Source organism: Silene latifolia, chromosome 8 (genome assembly GCF_048544455.1).
Source record: "Silene latifolia isolate original U9 population chromosome 8, ASM4854445v1, whole genome shotgun sequence".
NCBI lineage: Eukaryota > Viridiplantae > Streptophyta > Magnoliopsida > Caryophyllales > Caryophyllaceae > Silene > Silene latifolia.
The window spans coordinates 50,570,299-50,590,727 of record NC_133533.1 but is presented as its reverse complement, the minus strand read 5'-3'; the positions used below and the strand labels follow the sequence as shown (position 1 = coordinate 50,590,727).

Below are 20,429 nucleotides of genomic sequence, written 5' to 3'. Positions count from 1 at the left end.
TTTTACAAGAGAAGGTGAGGAGAACCCAACACAAAATCTAATACAAAATCAACCCACAATGCCTAAATTTTCATCACAATACGTACCCACCGAGGAGAACTTACCCAATGGTACTCCCACACCACAACACTTAACCGAAAATTGCATTGCTAAATCCGTATTTATCCAATTAGTCGAAAGAAGCCAATTTGGGGGGATGCCTAGTGAAGACCCTCACTCTCACATGGAGACTTTTTGTGACTATTGTGATGCGATTTATCAAACCGATGTAACTCAAGACCAAATTCGATGGGTCTTATTTCCTTTTTCTCTAATTGGTACCGCAAAACAATGGTTGAAAGGCCTTGATAAGGCTACTATCGGAATTGACTCCTTGAAGAAATTGGCTCTAGCTTTCTACAAAAAGTTCTACCCACCGGAAAAGACTAACATGCTAAGAGCTCAAATTACGGGCTTTAAGCAAAGAGATGAAGAATCCTTGTATGAAGCTTGGGAGCGATTCAAAGGAATTTGTCGCTCATGTCCCCATCATGGAATTAGCGAGTGGTTCTTGGTACAACAATTTTGGAATGGTCTTTATGAAGACTCAAGAAACATTCTCAACATGGGATTAAATGGTATGTTCACCGAAGTTGACGATAATCAAACTTGGAACAAGATTGAGGAAATGGCGGTCCATAATTCACAATATAGTAGACCTCGCAAGGCTACTAGAGGAGGGAAGCATGAAGTGAACTTTATTACTCAATTGGGTGCTCAACTTAGTGCTTACATTGATACCATCAGTTTGAAGTTCGAAAAAGCTATGGCTATACTTGAAGAAGCCTCAAAATCACCAAAGCAACATGTTAATGCCATGACGGCATCTTCATCAATCCCAAGTGGGATATGTGAGAATTGTGGAAATTTGGGACATGACCAAAGTGAATGTAGGGGAACAAATGAACAAGTGAATGCTTTTCAAACATACAAGAGTGGTACCCCTTATTCAAATTATTACAATGAAAATACCAAATTCCACCCAAATCTCTCATACAAAAGCCAAAATGTTAAAAACCCTCAATCAACATACACCCCACCTCCCATGAGAAACCAAAATCAAAGACCCTTTTACAACCAAAACCAAGGTTACCAAAATCAAACTTCATACAATCAACAAAATGACCAAGGTTTTGATGTTCAAAAAGTGGTCCTCCAAATGCAAAAGAATCAACAAGAGTTTTTCACTCAAATGCAAAAGGATAGTCAAGCAAAGGAAATCACCATCAACAACATCCTAGCCCACGCCAAAATGTTGGAAACCCAATTGACTCAACTAGCATCTTCGAGCTCACAAAGACAAAAGGGGCAATTACCACCTCAAAGTAATCCCTTGAGACATGAAACGGTTAGTGCCATTCACTTGAGGAGTGGTACGAGATATGAAGCACCAAAGAATGAAGTTGAGGATGAAGTGGTGGAAGCTAGTGACAAAGAAGAAGTTGTGCAAAACTCCAAGGATGGAGAACCATCAAAAGAAGAAGTTTCAAAGAAAAGTGAAGACAAGGCCAAGGAGAAGGAACCCATTGTGATTAGACTTCCTTTTCCAAGTTGTCAAGCCAAGCCCAAATTCGATGACCAACTTGGAAAATTTATGGAAATTGTGAAGAATTTGGAAGTCTCGATTCCTTTCATGGAATTAATCAATCATGTGCCGGCCTATGCAAAGTACATGAAATACATCCTTACGAAAAAGAAGTCGATCCGGAAGCTTGAGACTATTGCCTTCACTAAGGTGAGTAGTGCAATCCTTCAAGGGAGTTCACCTCCGAAACTTAAAGATCCGGGAAGCTTCTCAATACCGTGTACTATTGGTGACACAACGATCAACAAAGCCCTATGTGATCTAGGGGCTAGTGTGAGTGTTATGCCGTATTCGGTAAGTAAAAGGTTAGGGATGGGAGAGCTTAAATGTACCAATATCACACTCCAAATGGCCGATAGATCGACGAAGACACCATTAGGGATATGGGAAAATGTTCCCGTAAGAGTTGTGAAATTTTTCATCCCGGTGGACTTTGTCATTGTTGACATGGAAGAAGACTCCAATATTCCAATCATTCTAGGAAGACCTTTCTTGCACACCGCGGGTGCGGTAATAGATGTAAAGCATGGAGAGCTCACTCTAGAAGTGGGAGATGAAAGCATAACTTTCAATCTTGACAAGACCATGAGAGCTCCCCGTTTGCACGAACCATGTTTTATGGTTGATCATTATAGCCGGAAGGATGAGAGGAAGAAGTCGGAATTCCAATTGAAGAAGAAAGTTGATGATGCTCCATCAAAATAACAAGAGAAATGTAACAAAGAGAGCTTGAAAAGCTCACCCATGACAAGTGAAGAGGATGGCCTCATTGGCCAAGACAAGAAAGGAGGAGAGTTGTCTCTATCAACTCAAGATATTTTTAATGATCAAGTAGACGAAGTTTGTGGTCTTTGGGACGATGAGTTTGAAGGGATTTTCAATCCCTACATTGGTAATGCTATCGATCAAGACCAACATGAAGGACAACAAGTGCAAAGATCTATTGAGGATCTTTATCATGATAATGAACAAGCTTTTGACTACTTCTTCAAGATGTTGAGTAACATCAACAACACCTTGGACATGCCCCCATGACATCTCTCTAAGGATAAGAGTTTGGTGGAGTCCTCTCCAAACCACCATTTGTAAATATTTCTAACTCCCTAACTTGCATTTTAATTCTTACATTGCATTTTTGTCATTTTTGGATTTTTTGTGCCTTGATCAAGATATTCATCATTTTTTAGAGAAGTGAGGGAGGGACTAATGATTTTATTGATGTCTAGTGCTTTAACTTAGTATGGGGATACCAATTTCCTAGGCTATTCATGCCTTTATAGTGCCCCTACAATGAAGAACACGGGATTTGAAGAATGAAAATTACACGGGATATGCAAGTGCACGGATGGTCCTGAATCCGGGTAGACCAAGTAGAATATGAGCGTCTTCTGGGTAATCCGCTCGTCTTATAGGAATCCGAGCGTCTGCGGGAGAATCCGTCCGTCCAAATGAGCTGCAAAATAAAAAATTTTGATCTGTTAGAGAATCCGAGCGTCCTAGCTGAGAAGACGCTCGTCTGAAAGAATCCGCTCGTCTTTGCAACAAGACGCTCGTCTTTTTGCCAGTGCAGATTTAGCAAAGTTGTTGTAACAGAATCCGCTCGTCTTTAAGGGAATCCGCTCGTCTTACTTGCAGAATCCGCTCGTCTTCACTAAAAGACGCTCGTCTTTAGGCGAGTTTTCCTGAAGCCAAATTGAGCAGAATCCGGGCGTCCCGACAGGAATCCACTCGTCTTCCCCCTGCAGTTTTGAAATTTTCGGTTGTTTTAATACCCCTTCCCACATTCATTTCATTCATTCATTCATTCAAACACTACCCATAAAACCCCAAAACCCTCATCCTCTCCATCACCAAAAACAAAATTTCCTCAACCAAATTCAACAAAATCAAATCCAAACTTCCTTACAACAACAATTAATCACTCCTTTTGCAACAATAATCAATCCAAGCACCAAAAATCGTCAACCTTTGAGTCGATTTTTGAAATACAAAGACAAATCCTTTCATCTTAAAATCGATTTGGGTATAATTAGAAATTGAAGATTTTCAACCTTTTCTTGGTATAATCAACAATGGCAAGGACAAAAGGAGCAACAAAGGCACTCAAGGCAAAGGCACTCTCAAAAAGGCAACAAAGCCTTCAAGCAAAGAAAGCTTCAATGGCTATGGTGGTTGCTAATGCAAACTTGGAAGTTCAACAACAACAATATCCTCCCTTAGAAGCAACAACAACAACAACTCCGGAAATCGCTCAATTACCCAACTATCCGGAGGTAATTTTCATTTCTAACTCCCATAGGGATACATTTGCCAAGTATGCTAAGAAAGCCATTTTGCCCACCAAATTCATATGTGAAGATGCCTTGAACAAATTGGGTGTCCTTGAACAAACAAAAGCCATCTTTGAAGCCATGGGGTTGGGAAAATTGTTCACTACAAGAGAATTGACATACCCCTCCCATACCTTGGAATTCTTAAGTTCATTGAAAGTGACTAGGGTAGATACTAGAGAATACATCGAGTTTCGTCTTGCCAATGTGAATAGGCGCATCACCTTTGATGTTATGAGTAAAGCATTAGGCCTTAGTGATACACCATATTATCATAAGATGCCCGAAAAGTATGACCCCGCTCCTCTTTGGGAGGCGATTTCTGGGAAGAAATTTGCGAGCTTTCATGCGTGCCGCGCTCTATTAGTCCATCATCCGGGCATTAGAGTATGGCACAAGGTCATCGGGAATACTATAATTGCGAGAAAAGGCACTAATCACTTTACAAAGCTCAATTGTGTTCTACTTGAGTCGGCCTTAAATGTTGGAAGGGAGTTCACTAAGTCTTAAAATGCTCTAAGGCTTTTGATGGAAAGATAACTTAATGTTGATTGTGGCAAGGAAGGCACCGCTCATATTGTAAACGGAGGTCTAGTTACTCTCTTGGCCAAGCACTTTGACGCAAATTTCAACAAGGATAACACCTATGTGGCGATCAAAGGGGTTCATCTCATTGACATGGATGCCATGATTTACAAGTACAAATGGGTCAAGCATAACTCTCTTGACACCAACTACGGGTGGCTAACCAATGATGCTAGATCTTTCACTTTGCCTTCCAAGATATGCCGATTAAGTGCTCATCGAACAAACTACCTTCTTCCACTCTCCAAGGGCGTCGAGTACATCATCCGTCAACAAAGGGGTGAGATTGAAGAGCCTTCCTCCTCCATTGTCACACCACCATATCCATTCAAATATCAAGAGTTCAAACCCAAAGATTTTGAAGTGGGCAATGACTACATGACTCTACTTATGCAAGAGATGCATAAACAAGCTTACAATGATCGAGTAGATGCATACTTGGCCCAATATCCACTCCTCCTTCACTTAGCTAGCCAAGGACTACTTGATCCTTCATGTCCTTTGCCTAGTTGGGCGGATAGGGAAGTCTTCTTTCCAAGCACATCCAGGGATGAAAGACCGGGTGAAGATGAGAATGTCGATGATGAGGTTGTCGATGATGAGGGTGTTGATGAAGAGGTAGATGATGAAGAAGAAGGGGCTAATGAAGATGATGAAGGAAGTGAGCAAGGAAATGGAAGTGGAGATGAGTCCGCTTCTATGGAGGAAAATGATGACAATGATGATATGGTGGAGGACTCGCAAACTTTGGAGGCTCCTACCCTCTTGAGGTTTGTCTACTTCTTTCTTTGTTTTCTTTATTTTTATCTTGATCATATTTGGAGAGTCCTAGCAACATGAGGACTAACACCTCGGCCACATTGAGGTGTTCTTTTATTGTTCCCATTTGAAAAATCCAAAATGACAACAATTATTTTCATGCATTGCATCTTGTGTGCATGAACTACCCCATAATTTAAGACATTAGAAATAATGTCTATCTCGGTTTGGGGAAGTACATGCATACGCAACGGGAGGTAATCTAAATTACGCTCTCCGTCATAAACAAAAACTCATGCATCATGTAGTGTAGATTAGTATAGCTTGCATTTAGTATAGAATTCATGCATCATACTTGCATAACTTCCTATCATATTGGCCATTGAGGACAATGCCCATATTAGTGTGGGGATGGGAAATTCTAACTTAACTTTTATTCAAAAAGCCAAAAAAATCAAAAAAAATCGAAAAATCAAAAAATTGAAAATCCAAAAACAAGTTCATTTCCTTTATAGTGTAGACTTGTATATATTTTTTGTATATAATATGTTTGTCTATCCTTGTTCACATTGATCGACTACGCCACATCCGAGACGTGAGGATATTGAAGACCGCATGGTATGATCTTTCCAATCCCCTTTTTTCCTCTTTATGTTAATGACTATGTGGCTTTATTTTGATTGATGCGGTATAAACAATGTGAATTTAGGACTTGCATTTAGATTATATGACATATTAGTTGGTAGAATCATATGTATTAGGATATATATATGTTAGTTGCATCATGGCATGTAGTTGCATGTTGGAAAATTTTTTGAAACCGTCTACTTGGGAAGCTTGACAAGTGTATATAGGCCCTAGTAGATGCTTTTTCTTCTTAAGACTTTGTTTGTTAGAATACTTGTAAAACACCCTAGGATGTGTCATGCTAGTATCCTTTGACCTATGGATTAAGGCCTAGTCAAGAGTACCTTGTGGTGTGATAACTCCTTGGCTACCGTTTATTCCAAGGTGACCCTTGAAACCATGCATCCATCATCCATGTTCTACCACATTTTTATCATCAAAGGGAATGGGCACAAAAAGAAATTGTTCAAATTTGAGTTCAATGAAATGAAAAGTGAAAGAAAGTTTGCAAAATGCATCAAATGAAAAGAGGAGCAAAAATAGACTCCTAAAGCTTAAAATATAAGGCACCCTCACTACATATGGGGTGACTTTGAAAATGTTCAAAAAGAAAGGCAAAATGTTGAAAAGTTGTCAAGTGTTGAAATGCCAAAAATCAAAAGAAATGGCAAAAGAAAGTGTTCGCAAATGTTATATGCCACAAGAAATTGGGGGTGGGGGGGGGGGGGGAATAAACAACAAAGCAAGCTCCCAAATGAAACTCAAATACTATTGATCCCTTTATCCATCGTATCCATTTTTGTGCATGGTAGAGAGGGGACGACCCTTCTTCTTGTCTAGGCAAGAGGGGGAATTCCGCGATCCTCCAGTGTTTCTAACACCATAGGGAGTCTACTCTTGACAAAAGCATTTAACGATTGAGGACAAAGGTACCCTAGCTTGACACAACTTGGAGGTGATTTATTGTTATCCTTCTAGGCTTAGTAGTTTGAAGAAATTGCATCTATGAAGGAGTGTGTACCCTTGAATTGCTTCCCTTGTAGATCATTTCCGCCACTTAGATGAGGAAAGTGGCTATTCTTTTGTAGATGCATCCATTACTTGATCCTATGTGCTTTAATGCTTGGATGTGTCGCCATTTTGGCAGGACCCACCTTGCCTTGCAAGAAGGCATCCTACCTCATGGTTGTCTTGTTGTGAGTTGAAGGGGCGGAGTGAGACCCGCTAATTGTCTCATATCGGCTATGCTATTAGGTTAGTTTAAATAACGGTCCTAGTCTTTGTCACCTCTTTATTCGGGATGAGCAAAGGTTCGGTTTGAGAATATTTGATGTGACCATAATTTGAGCATATTTAGTCCCCGAATTAGCCTTGTTCCCATGATTTTTAGTGCATATTTGGGTCATTTATTATCTTTAGTCCTTTGTTTTGCGTATTGTTTGAGGTTTTGATCCCTTGGTAGGAAAGGAGTGCAAACCTTGCATTTTCATGGCAAAATGGAGCTAAATTGATTGAATTCAATGACCAAGCATCAAAGAGAAGACAAGACTAGAAGGCCTTTGTACATACTATAGTAGATGGGCAATGATGAGAAAAGATCCTTGCATCCCCGAGGAAATCCTCAAGGATTGTATGAAGAGAAAGGAAGAAAATAAGAAAGGAAGAAGTTGATCTACAATCCGAGCGGATTGCCCACAATCCGCCCGTCCAACACAAGCAATCCGAGCGTCTTCCTCAGAAGGCCGCTCGTCCAAAACCACCACAATCCGCCCGTCCACCCCACAAATCCGCTCGTCCAACAAGAAGACAATCCGCCCATCCCGTGCTCTGGACGCTCGGATTGTGTGACAGCTATTTCGTCTTCTACATGTTTTATGAAGGATGCGCATACCTTGGGAAAGACTAGCAAAAAGGAGATTCGCATATTTTTCTGAGAGGAGCGATTCCTCAAGAACTTAATCGTCATTTAAGCCCTTAGTAAACCCTAATTTGTGTACCTAATCCCCACTATAAATACCCCATTAGTCTAATTAGATTATCATGTTCTTCTTAGCAATCTCTAGTGTATTTATATCAATCTAATCTCTCTTTAATCTTGTAATCAACATTTAATCAAGTTTTAATACAAATCTCATTTCCTTAATCTCTCTTTTATTCATCTTTCATTTTGGGTAATTGAAGATTATTTGGGTTATTATTGGGAGATTGACAACCTTCCAATCAATCATCAAGTACTTCTATTATTCTTTACTTTATTATTGGAATCATTAGTAGGTATAATGTGGGTTAATATCCGTATACTACCCTTTAATTGTAGGACTATAACGTAAATTTAAACATGTGATTATAGTCATAAAACATAAATACAATAGAAACGATAAGGAACAAGAAATAACCTCGGGTCCTTATGATGCACGGCGTAAAGAACAGAAATCAAACGAGATTCCCTCCTAATTGTTGCACCCAAGACTTGTCCGAGATATGCCCTTGGCTAGATGGTGTTCTCCGATTGCCTTGCAATATTGGGAGAACTGATGTGAGTTTTTTCGAGATGAGAGATCTCAGTTTCAGAGAGAAAAATTAATCTCTGAAACCCTAATTATTTTCACTAATGACAATTAGGTCAACCTCAAGGAGAAGGCTCTCCTTTTTGTTCTCCTAATTCGGCCAAGCCGAGTCCATGGGGAGGAAATGGGCCTTTCCATTTCCTCTTCTATTTGACTCGTAGTCCGAACCCTAATGGCTAAATGTATATGACGCGGTCTGATTATAAACTGTTATCGGTTATCGGAAATTAAGGCATCAGCTAATAATACGGGTTAGCTGAATTATTAATTCGTGTCCGACAAAAACAGTATTGTATAGTTATATTCAATATACATTTAATTAAATATAAATCGTTTATATTTAATTTTACGAATTAACTGGTTAATTCGCCTTAGCCCATGATATTTAATCCGTATTAAATATAATATCTCAACATCACATATTTGACTAATTACTAGTCAAATAACTCGGACTAACTTGGTTAGTCAATTTTGGCATCTACATGACAGTATTTTCATACCGTCACATCTCTCGAACGTATCCTATAGGTGTGACTTTTAGGGACCAGATGATCACCGCCATCTGTATGACAATAACGTCAAACTTATCTAGCAAGCCAACCGTTATTGATAAACGTGGATCAAGTGATAATAATACCAAAATATGCCCTTTGATCCTTTTAGAGGTTTATAAGTCCTTGCACTAATTGTTAAGGACACCAACCCCAACAAGCTCCCACTTGTCCGTACAAGTGTATGTGCAATGACGTTATCCGCACTAACCGGAGGACACAAGCTCCAACAAACTCCCACTTGTCCGTACAAGTGTATGTGCGATAACCGATTCTCATATTCATTTAAAAATTTCTCCCACTCAATGTAAAACAATTTGCAGATCCGGATCCGCAAAGGTCGTATTTTACAATCGATCCGTATCAAGAGTGGTTTCCCCGACTAGAGAGTAACTTAACCGATAAAACGAATCCGTATCCGAGCATGGCCATGCATTTCGATTCTGACTCCTCGAGTGGCCCCGAGAAATATCGAGTACGATAAAGGCTGAATATTTCCTTCAACTCGACTCCTTCCGATCTAAGCACAGCATGAAATGACCCGGAAAAAATCTACTTGGCCCCTTATTACGGATGACCGTGAGAAAGAAACCAAAGTCACCCAAAATGCCTTAGTCTCAAGAGACAGTCGATAGTCAAAAGAATCGACTCTTAGGATCACCATGGAAGTCCTATCCACGGCGGGCAAGGCGCGAATGTTATAAAACATTTAGGACTCCACGTCGATGTCACAATAGTGTCCTACGAAATATCCGTATAAATCGCCTTTGTGATTGGTCAGTCAACCGGTTGACTTATGGCTCGTTGAACCCACCATCAACCAACGTCACAAAATAATTGCCAGAGTTATCAGCTCATGTGGGCAATTAAGGACTAAAAAGATATGATGTTTGTTCAGTTCACTTTGTGGTGTTCAAAATTGTCGTACAATTCCACATGAAAAACAAAATATATATAAAATATCAAAACGATGATGTCGTATAGAGTACAAGAGAGAATGAATCTGATCCATAAAAGAGTACTACAACTCAGGAACACGTTCGATTCCCATGGAATTTACGTGCCCTTCATGCTTATCTTGTCGTAATGCTTTAGTGAGAGGATCTGCTATGTTATCATCTGTAGCAATCTTTTCTATCACTACTTCCTTTTGATCCACGTAATCCCGGATTAGATGAGCTTTCCGTTGTACATGTCTAGACGCAACATAGTACTCGGACTCGGTCGTAGAATCTCTTTGTAACACTTTGCTTGGAACTCTTCCAGCTGACTGTAGCGCCATTAAGAGTAAAAACGAATCCAGACTGAGATTTCGAGTCATTTCGATCCATAAGTCAATGCCCAATCTTTAGTCCTCTGTAGGTACTTAAGATTGTTCTTGACAGCCATCCAATGTGATTCACCTGGATGCTGTTGGAATCGACTTGTCATACTCAATGCATATGCCACGTCCGGACGTGTGCATATCATGGCATACATGATTGATCCTATTGCCGAAGCATAAGGAATCCGTGTCATGCGCTCTTTCTCTTCCGGTGTCTCTGGTGCCTGAGACTTGCTCAAATGCACCCCTGGAGCCATGGGAAGAAACCCCTTCTTGGAGTTAGTCATGCTGAATCTCTCTAGGACTTTGTCTATGTAAGACTCGATCGAGAGATAACATCCGTCGTGATCTATCTCGATAGATACGGATGCCTAGAATTCTTTGTGCCTCTCCCAGATCTTTCATCTGGAAAAGATTTTTCAACCATACTTTCACCGAAGTTAAGAGAGGTATGTCATTCCCAATCAGGAGTATGTCGTCAACATACAATATTAGGAAGACAATCTTGCTCCCACTCGACTTGATATATAGACATGGTTCCTCGACCGATCGAGTAAATCCATTTTCTTTTATCACTTGGTCGAAGCGATGATTCCAACTCCTTGATGCTTGCTTAAGTCCATAAATGGAACGCTTAAGTTTGCACACTTTCTTAGGATGTACTGGATCAATGAAACCTTCGGGTTGTACCATGTACAACTCTTCTTCCAAAAAGCCGTTTAAGAAGGCGGTTTTCACGTCCATTTGCCAAATTTCATAGTCATGAAAAGCGGCGATCGCTAAGATAATCCGAATGGAACGCAGCATGACTACGGGTGCAAAAATCTCATCGTGGTGCAAACCTGGCACTTGGGTGAAACCTTTAGCAACTAGTCGTGCTTTGTGGATATCTTGTTGACCTTCCACAGAATGCTTTATCTTGTAAAGCCATTTGCATTGAAGGGGACGAACCTTAGCAGGTAAGTCAACAAGATCCCGCACGTTGTTCTCATACATGGAGTCCATCTCGGATTGCATGGCCTCAAGCCATAGCTTTGAGTCGAAACTAGTCATGGCACCTTTATAGGTTGCGGGTTCACTACTCGTTAAGAGTAGAACGTCATCTATGTCATGTTCCTCGACCATACCAATGTATCTGTCCGGGAGGAATAGAGACTCTTCCCGACCTCCTAGGTTCCTCAGGAATATTCACCGCGTAGGGATTGAAGGAACGGGTTCCTCCAATAGTTGCTCGGTGTTTGGTTCTGGAATCTCCGAAGTGTCGAAGGTTCTATCACTCTTTGCATTCTCGAGAAATTCCTTCTCTAAGAATGTCGCACTAGCCGCAACAAAAACGCGTTGTTCGGTTGGCGAATAGAAGTAATGACCACGTGTTCCTTTAGGATAACCTATAAAGTATGTCTTGACCGATCGCGGGCCGAGCTTATCTTCAAGTCTCCACTTGACATAAGCCTCGCAGCCCCAAACCCGTATAAAGGACAAGTTAGGGACCGTTCCCTTCCATAGTTCATATGGAGTCTTGTCAACAGATTTAGACGGACTTGATTAGGTATTAGAGCGGCCGACAAAGAGCATAACCCCATAATGAATCAGGTAAAACCGTGTGACTCATCATGGATCGAACCATATCAAGTAGCGTTCGATTTCTCCGTTCGGACACACCATTCAATTGAGGTGTTCCAGGTGGAGTCAACTGTAAGGCAATCCCACAGTCTTTGAGGTGTTGATCAAACTCGTGAGAAAGATACTCGCCACCACGATCCGAACGCAGTGTTTTTATCTTTCTACCCAATAGGTTCTGTACCCTATTCTGGTATTCTTTGAATTTCTCAAAGGATTCACTTTTGTGCTTCATTAAGTAGACATAGCCATATCTACTTAAATCGTCCGTGAAAGTGATGAAATACCTATAGCCTTCTCGTGCGGTGATTGACATAGGGCCACATACATCCGTGTGTATGAGTCCTAATAGGTCGCCAGCAGCGCATTCCAACACCTTTGAAGGAAATACGAGTCATCTTACCGATGAGACATGATTCACACGTGCCAAATGATTGAAAATCAAAGGCCGAGATAGCTCCATGTTTGATGAGCTGTTTAACGCGTTTCTCATTAATGTGTCCCATACTGCAGTGCCATAGATATGTTTGATCTTTGTCACCAACCTTTAACCTTTTATTCATTACGTGTAATATTTCCGTGGTCTGATCTAAAACATAAATTCCATTCATGGAGACTGCCTTGCCATAAATCATATTGTGTAAAGAGAAAATGCAAGTATTATTCTCAATTACAAATGAAAAACCAAGTTTGTCAAGTGCGTAAAACAAATAATGTTTTTGAAAGACTGGGTACATAATAGCAATCATATAATGATAACTCAAATCCGCTAGGAAGCTGGATCACATATGTTCCCCTCGAGACGGCAGCCACTCTTGCTCCATTCCCGACACGCAGGTCAACCTCACCCTTTACGAGAGGCTTGAGATTTCGGAGGCCCTGCACATGATTACACAGATGAGAACCACAACCAGTATCAAGTACCCAAGTTCCGTAACTTGCGTGGTTAATCTCAATCATATGAATAAAAGTAGAAGGAGAAGACATACCAACAGGTTTAACGCGACCTGCTTTTATGTCCTCATGATAAACAGGACATGTACGCCTCCAATGCCCAGTCTTGTGGCAATGATGGCATTCCATGTTTTCGGTGTTGCTCTTTGTCACGCCTGATGAGTTACTTGCCTCACCAGGCCCACTCTTACCTGATCCCGACTTCTTAAACTTCGGTTTGCCTACTGTTAGGCCTGGCTGAACTTTGCCCTTACCCTTGCCCTTGTTTGACACAACGAGAACATCCTGTTTCATGCTCCCACTGGACTTCATGTCCTTCTCGGTCTGTACGAGGAGGGAGTGCAGTTCATGGGGAGTTTTCTTCAAATCATTCATATAGTAATTCGCTCTAAATTGCGAATAACCATCGTGGAGTGAGTGAAGTATGCGGTCAATAACAATGTTCTCGCTGATCTTACAATCAAAGGTCTCCAGCTTCTCGACATTCTCAATCATGCTGAGAATGTGTGGGCTAACTGGTTGGCCCTTCTGGAGTCTCGCATCAAAGAAGCGAGTGGTAAGCTCATAGGTCACGATTCTCGGTGCTTTTGAGAATTCCCTAGTGAGTGTAGTGAAAATCTTGTTTGCACTTTGAGCTATGAAGCGTTTCTGCAAATTGGATTCCATTGCAAAAATAAGTACGTTCTTTACCGCACCTGCTTCCATGGCGAAATCGTTATACTTGTCGATTTCGTTAATTTCAGCCGTGGGGCCTGGGTTTGGTGGGATGGGCTCAATCAGATATTTGAGCTTCCCATCGCAATGGCGCATTCCGTAATGCCGCCTCCCGATCCGTGAAGTTTGATCCATCATTCTTGATCGAGTAGACGATTCATCCGATCCATGAAGATCCGAAGCCGGGACTCACGGTCCAATGTGACACTTGGCATTGGGTCGTCCTCACGGCCAGCCATTATGTTATTAGCAGTTTAAATGTTCGTGTTCTACATTGAAAAAGGAAGAAAAACAAAACGAAATAAGCAACTCATCGAGGTGATTTAAGTCTATTTTAAAATTCATTTTAAACATGTAGACTCTCGCACTTGCATAATTGATCTCCCTCAAGAATGATACAAGTGATCCCAAGACTCAATTTATGTAAATTGATAAGCCAACTGTTTAGCTAATTCTTCCGGAAGAACTCTTGGTCGATAGATTTCCGTAAATCCTATCTATAGTCCACCACAGTCACAGGATCGTACGAGTGACCATAGTGTTGAGATAAAATAGGTCAATCGGTTCCAACTTACCCGACGTAGAAGGGGTCATATTATGCCTACCGACGAAGAAGGGATTCATTGGAGTTTGACCTATAAAGACCGTTCTCAATTTTTGTTTATACGAGGAAGATCCCATCAACTTAATTATAATTCATTTTAAGTGAACGAATAACTAGCGTCTGCGTGAATGAATCAATTTAGATGATGGCTTAGCATGATCGTGTGACATACGAATGTCAATGAAAACTAACTCGTGACCTCTATATGTGTCAGTTTTCATGCAATAAATAGGTGGTTTGGTTTTTAGGCGGAATATGATGCATATTATCGTTACGAAAAATAAATAAAGGAATGCAATACGTAAATAAAAAGGTCCTAGTGTGGCCTATCCTAGTAAAAGAACATAATACAACTTTGGAATCCATCGTTGGACCCGAAAAGCTTGTCTTGATGTTCCATCTTGATCCAAGTAGCGGGAGTGAGCATCCGGTCTCCATCTTTGGTCTTCTCAAAAATTACAATTGAAATTACAAAATATAAACCTATTTACATTCTAATTAAAAACTGTAATTACAAGTGAAAAATCCAAAACGGAGATACGAGATCTCAAAATACAACCAAGACCGTGTTCCATCATTACGGTAACACGTTCTACTAAGGCCACACTAAGTTACAACCTTTTGCAAAAATTAAATACGTAATAAAAAGGCATTCACGGCATTCATAAATTAACGATAAATAAAAATGCATCAACTAAAAACAAATTCATTCGTGACATAATTCCGTAATTATGTTAAATTTATCCAAACCACCTTCTAATGATTAAAATTCATGTGATAAAACCGCTTCTATCATTTAATTTTAATCCATTACAATCCATTACTTTAAATACGCTTTAAAATAACTTAATGGTACGTGTGTGAACCGTTTCACAATCATAGCGAGTGTACAATATCCGTATAAAGTACATATTAAAGCCAAAAGAAAATTTAAATCAAAAGAAACAAATTTTCAAAGCTGTCAAAAACGTAATCCTTCGATCCAGGGACATAAGTGCTCGATCGAGGGACAAAAGGGCTCGATCGACTGAATTGCAAGTCGATCGAGGGGAGTGCTAATCAGGAGGTGCTCGATCGACAACACTGGTGGTCGATCGAGGACAAATATCAGCAAATCTACTCGATCGAGTACGAGGACAACTCGATCGAGCAGTAGGGTTTAGAAAGGGGTCGATCGAGTACAACAGGGACTCGATCGAGCCAAAACAAGACAGAAAATCACTCGATCGATTAAAAACTTGTTCGATCGAGTACAAAACTTTCTGAAAAACTCCAAACCCTCGTGAAACAAGTTTTATGATACAAAACCACAACAATTTTGATCAAAAACGCATCAAAACAATTTTATAAATGGCCAAAACATGACATATTGTTATAATTTCCGTATAAAACAACAATATGTAAAACAAATCGAAAACAAAAGATCAGCCGTGTGTAAACATGACACGGTTTACAAAAAAAAAAACAGAAAACAACTGAAATAAAATTCCAGCCGCACGGTTTTCTAGACAAAACATGATCGTCTCAAATCGTTTTATGAAAAACACATAGAAAATTTACGTGGCCTCGCTCTGATACCACTTGTGGGTAAATATCCGTATACTACCCTTTAATTGTAGGACTATAACGTAAATTTAAACATGTGATTATAGTCATAAAACATAAATACAATAGAAACGATAAGGAACAAGAAATAACCTCGGGTCCTTATGATGCACGGCGTAAAGAACAGAAATCAAACGAGATTCCCTCCTAATTGTTGCACCCAAGACTTGTCCGAGATATGCCCTTGGCTAGATGGTGTTCTCCGATTGCCTTGCAATATTGGGAGAACTGATGTGAGTTTTTTCGAGATGAGAGATCTCAGTTTCAGAGAGAAAAATTAATCTCTGAAACCCTAATTATTTTCACTAATGACAATTAGGTCAACCTCAAGGAGGAGGCTCTCCTTTTTGTTCTCCTAATTCGGCCAAGCCGAGTCCATGGGGAGGAAATGGGCCTTTCCATTTCCTCTTCTATTTGACTCGTAGTCCGAACCCTAATGGCTAAATGTATATGACGCGGTCTGATTATAAACTGTTATCGGTTATCGGAAATTAAGGCATCAGCTAATAATACGGGTTAGCTGAATTATTAATTCGTGTCCGACAAAAACAGTATTGTATAGTTATATTCAATATACATTTAATTAAATATAAATCGTTTATATTTAATTTTACGAATTAACTGGTTAATTCGCCTTAGCCCATGATATTTAATCCGTATTAAATATAATATCTCAACATCACATATTTGACTAATTACTAGTCAAATAACTCGGACTAACTGGTTAGTCAATTTTGGCATCTACATGACAGTATTTTCATACCGTCACATCTCTCGAACGTATCCTATAGGTGTGACTTTTAGGGACCAGTTGATCACCGCCATCTGTATGACAATAACGTCAAACTTATCTAGCAAGCCAACCGTTATTGATAAACGTGGATCAACTGATAATAATACCAAAGTATGCCCTTTGATCCTTTTAGAGGTTTATAAGTCCTTGCACTAACTGTTAAGGACACCAACCCCAACATATAATTCTCTTAATCCCTTTTTAATTATTGTTAATTATCTTCATTTATTCATCATGATTTACTTTGTTGGTATGATTGACAACCTTGCTAGCATGTTCAACATGATAATGAGTGAGTAGTTTCCTTAGCTAGGGTTAATGGGTAATTAGGGGAAACCAACATGGGGGATGATTCATGCTTAAATTAATATATTTTCATAGTTTATTTGCTTGCTTGTTGTGATCTCAACTTATGCACATGTTATGTTTGATGAAATGCGAGCCTATGAATCCTTGCATTTTTTACCCATCACCTATCTTTTCAATGAGACTTGTAAGACATAAACCAACTCGAGTCTCATTAGACCATGCATATAGTTGAGTAGGGAAGATTAAGTCGACTTGTAGGTGTTGTAAAATCTAATCGATTCGGCTCCGGGACCCAAACTTTCCTAGGATTGTAAGATATAAACCAACTCGATCCATCACAACAATAATTGTTTGCTTATAATTTGAGAATATGTTTGTATGATCAATTCCCATGAATCCCCTATGACCCCATGACACCCTAGTGCCTTTTATCAATTGTTTACACCCCTTTTTAATCATCTTGCTTGTTTACTTTCATTGCTATTTAGTTTAGTGATCTTCTATTCAAACCCCAAATTGTGACACCCTTAGACACCGCTAGTTGCAATTGAAAATCTCATCTCAATTCCCGTCCCTTGGGATCCGACCTTTACTTGCCTCTTTACTAATTGTAGAGTTGTTTGTGGAGTTATAAATAGTGTTTTGGTCTAGGTGCTCCTAACGACAAGTACCGAAAACTAAACCTCTCAAGAGAGTCCGACCACTAGGGTAAGGCATGTCTTCTCCAAGTGGGTGTACCTCGTCTCGTACTCAATGAACTTTTTACTGATGTAGTAGATGGCTCGTTCTTCGTCGCCGACTGTCTGTGCTAGCATTGCTCCCATGGCTGTGTTTGTGACAGTCAGGTACAGGGATAAAGGAATCCCCGGTTGAGTTGGCACGAGGACAGGAGGTTTGGATAGGATTTCCTTTATCCTGTCGAAGGCCTTCTGACAGTCGTCGTCCCAATCGGTGTGATCGCAGGCGCGAAGCTTTTTGAATATTGGTTCACAAATCATAATGAGATTGGCAATGAAGCGGGTGATATATTGGACCTGACCGAGAAATCCCCGAATCTCCTTTTCGTTCCTAGGCTGAGGCATTTGTTGAAGGGCTTTGATTTTGGTTGGATCAATCTCAATGCCTCTTTTGCTGACGACATGTCCCAGGAGTTTTTCGGAGGTGACCCCGAATGCACACTTCTGAGGATTTAGTCTCATGTTATATTTCCGCAAACGAGCGAAGAATTTCTGGAGGGCACTTATGTGGCCGTCCCGTTCTTTTGATTTGATAATCATGTCATCGACATATACCTCTACCTCCTTGTGCATCATATCATGTAGGAGAGTGGTAGCGGTTCTTTGATAGGTTGCTCCGGCGTTGATGAGGCCGAAAGGCATGACCGTGTAGCAATATGTACCCCACTGTGTAGTGAATGTTGTCTTGTGCATATCTTCCTCAGCCATTTTAATCTGATTGTACCCAGCATACCCGTCCATGAAGGATAGGAGAGCATGCTCGGCGGTATTGTCCACCAGAATGTCAACATGTGGCAAAGGGAAATCGTCCTTTGGACTCGTCTTGTTCAGATCCCTGAAGTCTATGGAAACCTGAATTCTTCCGTCTTTCTTTGGTATGGGCACAATATTGGCCACCCAATCAGAGTATTCAGACACTTTGATGAAACCAGCCTTGAACTGTTTATCCACTTCTTTCTTGATTTTTAGGGCCCATTCAGGACGCATCCGGCGTAGCTTCTGCTTTACAGGCTTAGCTCCGGGTTTAATGGGTATCCGGTGCTCTGCAATTTCTCTGTCAATCCCAGACATGTCTCTGTAAGAGCAGGCGAACACGTCCTTGTATTCCTGGAGGAGGTTAATGAACTGTTGTCTTTCCGAGGGGTCCGGGGTTATCCCTATCCTATGTTCTTGAGGTGTGTTGTCGGTTCCTACGTTAATAGGTTCGGTCTCCTCAATGATGGGGGTTCTAGTTTCCCGTTTGTCAAGTTCTTTGGCTAAGTGAGGTGGGTCGTCACTCAAGTCAAACTCCTCATAGTCATTCAGAATTGCATTGCAGTAAAATTGAGACGAGTCATAAGCAAACTTAGCGTTCATTAAGTTGACACGAGTGAAAAGCTCGGAGAGGACAGACATTTCGTGGTCAGTCACAGGCGACAAAATAGAGGAGGTAGCCCCTGGAACAGGCTGTAGGTTGTCACCTTTCATGGGAGTGGGGGTGACCCTAGTAGACTCAGCCTCTGAATCAGCCACGACTTTGTGATAAAACAGTGGGAAGGGGACCTTGACTGGGACATTGGGAGTTATGACAGACTCTGACTCCAACTCTGACTCGGACTCAGATCCTTCTTCACTTCCCTCCTTGAACATAGGGCCTTCTCCAGTTGTGACTTTGAGGATGCGGCCTTGGCGATCTGTCCACTCGACGGTCTTCCTCCAGCCTTGGGTAGCTTTCTCCGGGTCAGTGTCGGAGATCAAGGCGGTTGGATCAAATTGATTGTCCTTCCGGGTGATGTTGATGATGTCCTCATAGTCGAGGCGCTTGATGTTATCTTCCCCAAAGAGGATAGTGACAGCTTGTCCGTCGAGGCATGGTGACGGCTTAGACTCAGTTGATGCAGCTTCGATGTTGTCGGGGATAAAGTAGCAGTCCTGGAAGACTTCCACTCCCGGGTACCTAGCCCTGGCCACAGAGTCATAGATTGGCTCCGGAAAGCCATGGTAGAGCTCTGATTCTCCCTCGGGGACAAAGTATCCATTGAGGGTCAGATGATAGGGATGGAGGATAACTCTGTGCTTCTTGCGCTTTCAGACTAGGAGGTTCATCTCCTGGATATCTTCATCGGTAGGTTCATATCCCAGCCCGAAGGGAATGTTGGGGACCTTAGCCTGTTTCAAGGGAGGCAATGCGTCCTTCAGTGGATTGAGCAGCAAACCCGGGAAGTAACCCTGACGCATCATGATACGGTTGACCATGAGGTTGGCGAACGGGTCACAATCAGAGGGTGTTGATTCATCAGTTATGGCATTCACAGCTTGGAAACCCCACATTTTATTATCATCCTCCTCAATGGCTTGGGAGGCTATTCCCTTTCTCATGACAGCTTTGATCGGGGAAGCAGGAATTGTGATCGTTTTCCCGTTGAAGGGGACCCTGATTTTCTGGTGGAGATTCGAGGTAACTGCCTTGACGGCGTGAATCCAGGGACGTCCTAAGAGTATATTGAAAGAGGCGTCGATGTCGACCACCTGAAAACCGGTTTGTCTTTCAAGTGGTCTGGTCGCGACAGCCAGAGTGATAAGCCCCGCGACCTTGCGATGAGTGCCGTCATAGGCGCGTACTCCTTGATTTGTCGGGACCAAATCAGCGTCCTTAATACCCAGCTTGTGAGCAGTCTTGAGAGGAATGACATTCATCGCGGATCCGTCGTCCACGAGGACCATGGATATATTTTTTTTAGGCATTG

At 41.1% G+C, this 20,429-nt stretch overlaps 1 non-coding gene across 1 annotated transcript; it reads right to left on the bottom strand.

Moving 5' to 3' along the window:
• Positions 1-430: 430 nt before the first annotated feature.
• LOC141597559 (small nucleolar RNA R71) lies at positions 431-537 on the bottom strand. The gene has a single exon (XR_012522789.1). It is a non-coding gene; the product is annotated as a small nucleolar RNA R71 (small nucleolar RNA).
• Positions 538-20,429: the final 19,892 nt, after the last annotated feature.